The sequence below is a fragment of the Chionomys nivalis genome, chromosome 13, assembly GCF_950005125.1.
Source record: "Chionomys nivalis chromosome 13, mChiNiv1.1, whole genome shotgun sequence".
In the NCBI taxonomy this organism is placed as follows: Eukaryota; Metazoa; Chordata; class Mammalia; order Rodentia; family Cricetidae; genus Chionomys; species Chionomys nivalis.
In genome coordinates, this window is record NC_080098.1 from 5,863,581 (window position 1) to 5,872,965 (window position 9,385).

The window sequence follows — 9,385 nt, forward strand, 5'->3', positions numbered from 1 at the left end:
GACTCATCAAACAACAGCTAACCTAGCTCTCCATCGAACTCAGGTTATCTTGGCCCTCCCTTCTCCCCATTGTCCTAACTTGCCTCACGGTCACCCCCACATTCCCCTACTGGCCTGAGCCCTTTTGAGCTGCTTTATGGCAAACCCTTTCTCCTTAACCATCACCTCCCAGTCCAAACTCCTCCACTGGCAGGGTACCTACCCTACCTCTCTCTTTTAAGGTCCCTTTTCCATTCACATGCTGACAGTTGTCCCCCTGCCTCCACACCAGTGTGCCCTAATACCCCTACACCTGTCCCGCTCTCCCCAGGTAACTCCTCAAACAGTTAACTCCTAGGTCTCTCGAGCCTTGATGGACAGGACCTTACACAGTAATCCTCATCACCCCTCGACTGCCAAGCTACTGGGACACCCATGCTGGTACCATCTCTCCAGGCTCAAGCGGGCACCTACTCAGGACATTTGGTCTGTCCAGTAGACAGGACCTTCCACCCTCCAGTTTTCCAGGATGCCACAATGAAGGGCCTACCTGCTCCTCATTCTGGCACACTCATCTTTGATGATATATCAAGAGGATATAGCCTGGAAGAAGGATTATCTTTATTCTTCCCCTCTTCCTTCAACAGTGGATGCATGTAAACCACACTGTGTAATAAAAATCACTGAGTTACACAGTGGGTCTTAACTCCTGGGAATTCTTTTTTTTTCTCTCAAGCCCTCGTCTCTGTGTCTCTCTGTTTCTTTCTGTTTCTGTCTGTCTATCTGCCTCTCTACCTCTCTCCCTTTCTTGCTTTCTCCATTATGTTTTTGTAGCACTGAAAATTGAATCCAGGGCAAACACTCTACTGTTAAGCTATACTCCCAGCTCTTGTGTGTGTGTGTGTGTGTGTGTGTGTGAGCATCTCTCCAAATTGGCCCAATTTGCATCAAAATTAATCCACTTTCCTCAGTTTCCCAAATAGTAGGGATTACTGATTACTGGAGTATACTACCACAGTTAGCTGGAAACATTGCTATGTGGGTTTTTATTTGTTTGTCTGTTTTTGAAGAGCATAAACCAGGCATTGTGGCCCAGCACTTGGGATACAGAGGCAGGTGGGTGGATCTATAAGTCGGAGGCCAACTTATGTAGACATATCAAGTTTCCAGATAGCCAAGACTACATAGTGAGACCCTGTCTCAAAAAGAGGGCAGAGGGCGTAATGCCGGGCGGTGGTGGCGCACGCCTTTAATCCCAGCACTTGGGAGGCAGAGGCAGGCGGATCTCTGTGAGTTCGAGACCAGCCTGGTCTACAAGAGCTAGTTCCAGGACAGGCTCCAAAACCACAGAGAAACCCTGTCTCAAAAACAAAAAAAAAAAAAAAAAAAAAAAAACAAAAAAAAAAAAAGAAAATGTCAACTCCCACAGTACTAGAAGCACATGGCAAACTTGGTCGTCAGTAAACCGTGCAAGCAATGCACTCTGCTTTTCACACTTGATTCTCACCTATGTGTAAGGATGCAGTCACAACAGGAAGGGTTAGAGCGGCACTGTGAAAGCTCTTGGTGTCCGTAAAACTCCACACTGCAGCTGAGGAGAGCCTCCAAACATTCCTCAACCAGCCAGGTCAGGCAGCCTAGGGCAGTAGTCCCAACTAGTCCAGAGGCTGAGGTGGGGCAACCTCCAGCGTCTCAAGGTCTACCTGAGCCACGGCGTTGAGTTCAAGGCTGTCCTGGGAAATTTAGTGAGACTCCACTGGAAACAAAAGGTAACAAGAGGGCTGGGGACACAGCTGGCCACAGAACACCTGGAATCCCGGCTCAGACACCAGCGCTCTTACAGAAATAAGCTGTGGTTGTGTGCACACAGCCTGGGGGGACGGGAGAGAAAGGTGGCTTTGGTGCTGCTTGTCTTGGAGTCTGACAGACTCCAGATGTGCAAGGGGTGAGGATGAGCCCAGTGGAGAGCATGCTCTCACCACAGGCAAGGCCTCTACTCCAACCCAGCACTGGAAATAAAGCAATAAAATTTACATAAAGAAGAGTGGGTAAGTGATATAAATAAAAAAGAGATTGCTGTTTATGTATATGAGTGTTTCGTTTACATATATGTATGTGCCTGGTGCCCTTTGAGCCAGAAGAGGATGTCAGAACTCTGGAGACTGGAGTTGCAAAAGTTACACACAGACGGTTCCGAGTCACCAGGCTGGTGCTGAGAAACAAATTCCAGGTCCTCTGGAAAAGCAGACAGTGCTCTTAACCACTGAGCCATAACTCCAAACCCCCTGCAACTTTCTCATTAATTTGGTAATAATTTTAAAGTTTGGGAAGGTCTCAACTGGGGTGTCTGCTGTATTGAAACCCCTTGGATTTATACGCACTTACCACTAGAGGGTAACTAACTGCAGCCATCCTTCCTGTTCACAGTCTGACACCAAGCTGTAGCCCTTGGACCAACCACTCATAGCACGTGCCAAATACTGTAGGCACGCCTGTCTAGAGCGTTGCCGGTAGGGCTGCATCTAGCTATGTCTAGCATGCACGAATTCCCAATGACCCATAAACCAATACTGTTTGGGAACAGGCCTACAATCACAGCACTGGGGAGGCAAAAGGATCAGAAGTTCAAAGTCATTCTTGGCCAGCACAGGCTACCTGAGACTCTGTCTCAAAATAAACAGATGAATAAATAAAAATAAAATATAAAAAACCGCAGGCTCCAGGGCTCCCCTGAGCTCAAGATGGGTGACAGGCACAGGAGGCTGCAGGAGCCCTGTGTGGAACTTGGGGGTCACAGTGGCTGTTTGTTTAATTTGCCAGACCCTAATTCTTCCTTTGTATCTCTAATCTCTCCACCCTGGTCCTCCACATTTTCCTGCTAGAGACGCCAGAGTCCCCTTTTCCACAGAAGTGGACAGTGCGGGGGAAACAGGGCAGGCAGGGGTGGCTTTTCCAGACCCACCCAGCAGCACCCACAGCTACCTGCATTCTCACGCTCCATACTGCAGCTGCTGCGATGTTTGCGTTTCTGTGTGGCATAAAGTTCTGTTTGGTTTAACCAAAACATTGGTTGTTACCAGGATGCCACATTTTTCAGGGAACATTTTAGTCCTTGAAATCAGTAGCCTAAAAACCAGAGCAAGATGCAATGCAAGAGACAGAGCGAAGGGGCTGGGGTTGGTACCCAGCTGGTAGGAAGAGCAACCCGAGCTCGATTCCTGGAGCGCAGGTTCCCGAAAGTTGTCCTCTGACCTCCGCTGACTGCCATGACAACACCCCACCTCATCTACACAAAATAAAACAATTGCTTTACTTTTTTTTAAAAAGAACAAAAGCAAGATAATTTCATAAATCATTGGAAATTCTGTCATAATTGTAAACCAAAATTTATTCAATGACTTTTTTAAAAGGTGAAATTTAAGTCTACTCAAACAGCAATTAAAAAACAAGGAAAGATGGGTTGGAGACCTGATGTGTGCAGTGTTTGGGGATGGTTGTAATCTTTAGGGGGACTTGCTTGCATTTTTAGCGGAGTAGCCCATGATCATTATGGCTGGAAGCAGATAGGCACGTGCTGGAGCAGTAGCTGAGAGTTTTGCATCATGATCCATAGGCAGAATAAGAGAGAGACTGGTCCTGGTGTGAGCTTTTGAAACTTCAGAGTCCACCCCCAGTGACATATCTCCTCCAACAAGACCACACCTATCCCAGTAAGGACACACCTCCTAATTCTTCTCAAACAATTCTACCAGTTGGTGACTAAGCATTCAAATATGTGAGCCGATGGGGTTGGAGGGGCATTCTCTCAAAAAAACTCAGTTACAGTCTCTCTTAGCAATGTTTCCTGTTTCTGTGACAAGAATGACTTAAGGGTCAAAGAGTTTCCTTTGGCTCAACTTGAAGATACAGTCCACCATGATGAGGGAATCATGGTGACTGCATCACTGTGGGAGGGAATCATGGTGACTGCATCTTGAGGATACAGTCCACTGTGGTGAGGGAATCGTGGTGACTGCATCTTGAGGATACAGTCCACTGTGGTGAGGGAATCGTGGTGACTGCATCTTGAGGATACAGTCCACTGTGGTGAGGGAATCGTGGTGACTGCATCACTGTGGTGAGGGAATCGTGGTGACTGCATCTTGAGGATACAGTCCACTGTGGTGAGGGAATCGTGGAGACTGCATCACTGTGGGAGGGAATCGTGGTGACTGCATCTTGAGGATACAGTCCACTGTGGTGAGGGAATCGTGGTGACTGCATCTTGAGGATACAGTCCACTGTGGTGAGGGAATCGTGGTGACTGCATCTTGAGGATACAGTCCACTGTGGTGAGGGAATCGTGGTGACTGCATCTTGAGGATACAGTCCACTGTGGTGAGGGAATCGTGGTGACTGCATCTTGAGGCAGTAACCTTGCACCTGCGGTCAGCAAGCAGAGAGAGAATGCTTGCACTCGGCTCCCTTTCTCCTTTTTCTAACGCCCAAGATTTCAGTCCAGGCAATGGTGTTACTTACTGTGGGTCAGTTTTTCTCACTTCAACCTTATTAGAATAAGCCCTCAACGGCATGCCCAGAGTCTTGTTTCCCACGTAATTCAGTTAATAGGTCTCAAGCTGACAATTGAAATTACCATCACTGAGTTCCTGTAAGAAGGCCCTCTGAGGCCGTGTTTAAAGCTGGAAGATGAACCCTAAGCTTCAGTGAAGACCCCACAATTTTGAAGGTGTCAGAACTGCAGGGCACCATGTGAGTCCCAGGCATCAAACTCAAGTTACCAGGCTTGGTGACAAGTACCTTTAGCCTGTGGACCATCTCACTGCCTTGTTTTCATATATATTTAGTATGTATGTTATTTCTTCAGGCTCAGAAACAATCTTGAAAGAGAATTTAAATAAAAGTTATAGACTGGAGAGTGCTTGGGGGAGTGGGAGGGTGGAGATGGAGGAAGGACAGATATAGGTGCAGGGAAGAAGATATCTACATTAAGGGAGCCATTTTAGGGTTGGCAAGAGACTTGGCTCTAGAGGGGATCCCAGGTGTCCACGGGGATGTCCCCAGCTAGGTCCTTGGGCAGCAGAACAGAGGGTGCCTGAACTGGCCTTGCCCCACTATGACACTGATGACTATCTCGAATATCACTATAGAGTCTTCGGCCAGCGATGGATGGAGATAGAGACAGAGTCCCTCATCAGAGCAACGGACTGAACCCCCAAGGTCCAGTTGAAGAGCAGAAGGAGGAAGAAGATGAGCAAGGAAGTCAGGACTGGGAGGGGTTGGTTCACCCACTGAGACAGTGTGCCTGATCTAATGGGACACTGATCCAAATCCAGCTGGACCGGGACTGAACGAGCATGGGATCAAACCGGACTCTCTGAATGTGGCTGAAAATGGGGGCTGACTGAGAAGCCATTGATAAAGGCACTGGGACTTGTTCCTACTGCAGGTACTGGCTTTTTGGGACCCTAGTCTATTTGAATGCAAAGCTTCCTAGGCCTGGATGTGGGGGGCGGGGCTTGGATTTCCCACAGGGCAAGGTTCCCTGCCCTCTCTTAAGGAGGGAAGTGGAGGGAGGAGGGAGTGGGGGAGTAGGAGGGGAATGGGAGGAGGGGAGAAAGTGTAAATTTTTTAACGGAAAAATAAATTTAAAAAAACTGGAATAAAACATTTTAAATAAAAAAGAAATTTCAAATAAAATATGGCATCTGTATATGTATATGTGAGAGAGAGAGAGAGAGAGAGAGAGAGAGAGAGAGAGAGAGAGAGAGAGAGAGAGAGAGAGAGAGAGAGAGATGTTAGGGATTGAACCTAGTGCCCTGTAGTTGCTAGGAAACCGTTCTTCCTCTGACCCATATATTCAGCACTGCATAACTTCATTTAGGGGAAGAAAAATGAAACATAGTTCTTTCAGACACAAAAGGAGGAGTGGCAGGTGGGTTCTTGAAAGGAGCTGACACACAATCACCCTTCGGGGATGGGCTTTATTAGAAGAGAGAGGGTCTTGAGACCATGGAAGCCATGACTGGGCATTGAGGTAGGAGACACGGCACATCATATCAGAGACACCATAATGGGGTCTTGAGGGAAGGTGAGGCTTTCATTTAAACCTGGAGAAAAGCTTCATTAAGAGGAACAGCTTAAAGCAAAAGGGAGATGGCCATGGGGACAGGATAGTGGGGGAGGTAGAGGACAGCCTCCAGAGAAATCCTCGAAGAAAAGTCTCTGACTTCTGGGTTCTTTAAGAGGGTGACAGGAAGTTCCACACCTTGTGATTAGTCTGAGAGAGCCTATATGACAAGAAATATGCAGGAGCCAGGTGTCAGGAAGGACTATAACTTAAGGGCTATGGAGCCAGACAACAGCATGGCTTCTTAATGCTCTGTCCCAGAGAGAAAGAGAGAGAGAGAGAGAGAGAGAGAGAGAGAGAGAGAGAGAGAGAGAGAGAGAGAGAGAGAGCTGCAGGGCTTGGCCTGATTTCTTCAGGCTGTGGGACATCTCGAACAGATTTTGAGCAGGACACTAGCTTTTAATCACAAATCCCTTCAAGCATGACAGAAAGGAAGGCCCACTCAGGGAAATTACATTTTGCCAGAGCAAAGGCCTCAGAGCTTTCCTGACATTCAGAGCCAACATGGCCACACAAGGCAAAGCCTGAAAGACGTTGAGATAAGAAAATAAGAATATCAGGGTATTCCAGCACTGTCACGGAAGTTCTCCAATGTCTGTAACTTCAGCCAAGTCTGCCACTCTCCCCTGGCCTCCACGGGTGCCAGGAGAGCAGTAGTGCACAGACATTCATGCAGGGGAAACATCCATGCGCATAAAATACAAAATAGAGCCTGGGGAGAAGGCGAGGTAGTTAAGAGTACTTGTTGCTCTTGGAGAGGAACCCACACAGTGGTTCAAAACTGTTCATAATTCCAGTTCCAGGGAATCTCATGTCTTCTTCTTGGCTTCTTTGGGCACAAGGCATGTGTTACACATACATATATGCTGCCCACATATATAATTAATCACACACATATAATTAATTACTTAATCGATTTAAAAAAACAGTATTTGACAAGTATGGTAATTCATCCCTTTAATCCCAGAACTTGGAAGGCAGAGGCAAACTGACCTTTGTAAATTCAACTCAGTCTGGTCTACATAGGGAGTTCCAAGACAGCCAGGGTTACATAGTAAGACCTTATCAAAAAAAAGGGGGGGGGGCTGGAGAGATGGCTCAGTGGTTAAGAGCATTGCCTGCTCTTCCAAAGGTCCTGAGTTCAATTCCCAACAACCACATGGTGGCTCACAACCATCTGTAATGAGATCTGTTGCCCTCTTCTGTCCTGCAGGCATACATCAGACAGAATACTGTATATATAATAAATAAATAAATCTTTAAAAAAAGAAAAGAAAGAAAAGAAAAAAGAAAAGGCACATATATGTGCTTCTGACTTGTATGTATGCATTTGTAAGTTGTATATACATATATAAGATAGTGACGTATGTAAGGCTACTTAATGGATTCACAGTCCACTTGGGGAACTATTCCTAAAACGTTGAATGCAATCCCAATTTTAATTATTCCTGCTGTGTAACAAACGCTAAGATAATCACACACAACCACATAAAGAGCTGACCTTTATTTCCAGCATAGACCAAGCTCCAGGAGCCTGGAACATAAAACTCAAAACTGTGTGTTCAAAATGCCATTAACTAAGCCTTATTTTAGTTGTTTGTGGTGCTGCTGGAGTGTACATGCATCTACCAAAACATAAAAGACCGTCAGGGACTCCTCCTTCCTGTCGAGGGCCTTCTCCCACTGAAGACTGCACCTGCCCCATTAGGTTGACGTCAGTGACTGGGTCCCACGCTTGGATGCATTGCTAAGCCCGGAGGTCCCCTGACACTCCACAGACACTGGGAAGTACACCACCAAGGTCAAATTAGGCTATTGAGGCAGAATAGATTTGCATAGTTGGAATTGTGGGTCCTTCACCCCTTATTCTCAAAGGGGCAAGAAAAAATTTCATAGCAGAATGTTTTCACAGGAAGATAGTGGCCTTCCCCTCTCCCACCCAGGAGATTCCGAGCACAAGGTCACTTAGCTCAGCCCAGCCAGCCACCGGGTACAGGCTGATAAAGATGGCCTAACTCAGGAACAGTGGCCTTGCTCTAAAAACAAGGAAAAAGCTGACTTAACAGAATGGGAGGGGGCAAAAGTCCTTGTATCCTTTGCCAAAGCATCTTCAAAGATTCTCTTTGTAGTTATGCCTTTAAAAGCTTACCCCACAGAGGAGATACATCTCCTCTCTACCTTGTTGTAATGGGGATGGAGATGAGTTCCAAACATGTTTGTATTATTCTGATTAAACCTTGCTTATTACAGTCTGGGCCTCTCTGGTGGTCTCTCTCTGGGGGTCGTAATCTGGACACAACAGGAATATTTTTACAGACTGGGTTAAATAATCCTAAATAAGTCACCTTAACTACAGGTCTTTTTATAAAGTAGTGCTGTGAATTTTCGATACAAAAATCCCTGACCTTTGTGGAAATCTCTAAAAGTTTGCAGGATAGCACATTTTCCTCTGACAGAGCCTGACCTTGTAAAATGTTGGCCCAGGACCGCAGTGGGGCAATGCCAAGAGCACATTCACCTGGGAGGCCAGGACCTTGAACGTGGCCTTGTCAGGCTACTCCCACCTAAAGCAGGAAGAGAAGAACATGCCCAGAGGACCGTGATGGGCAAACAGACATCATTGTACTGTGATCTAACCTCAAGTCAAGCACACCAAGAGATAATGAGTCATGAAAGTACATCTTGTAGCTAAGCCTGTAGGCAACTTGAAGGGTCTTTCCTCTCTTTGACCTTTCTACTCTGAAGATGAGAAAATGTTGAACTGAAAATATCAGCTGAAAAGAAGACGCTTGCCCTGCTCACACATCTTCTTGCCCTCTGGACCCTGGTCACCATTCTAAACGACCACAGAGCAAACAGGGCCTGTGCTTTCAGATGAGAGCTACTTGCAAACTCTCCACCCCTATCATTTATTCTATTCATCTGTCCTCTGCCCTCCATCCATCCCACTGCCTCTTATTCCCCATCCACCCACATCACTCATGTGTGTGAGGATTACCATTGCTTCCAAAGTTCTAGTTGGAATATGTCAACAGAGAAGCGAATAGGACCATCTAGTCTACAACAGCAAAGCTCCACAAGCCCAACAGGGTGGGCAGTTTCCCAGGCAGAGGGGGAGAAAAGCAGGAGCAAGGAACGAACTGTGGCTCCATCATTTCGAGTTTGCTTCCTCCTACTGAAATCTTGGCTAATGAGATTTGTCTAGCATCTCCCTTCTCACTATAAATCACAGCTTTCAGGGAACAGCTTTGGTGAAGTGGAATTTGGCAGATGTGACTC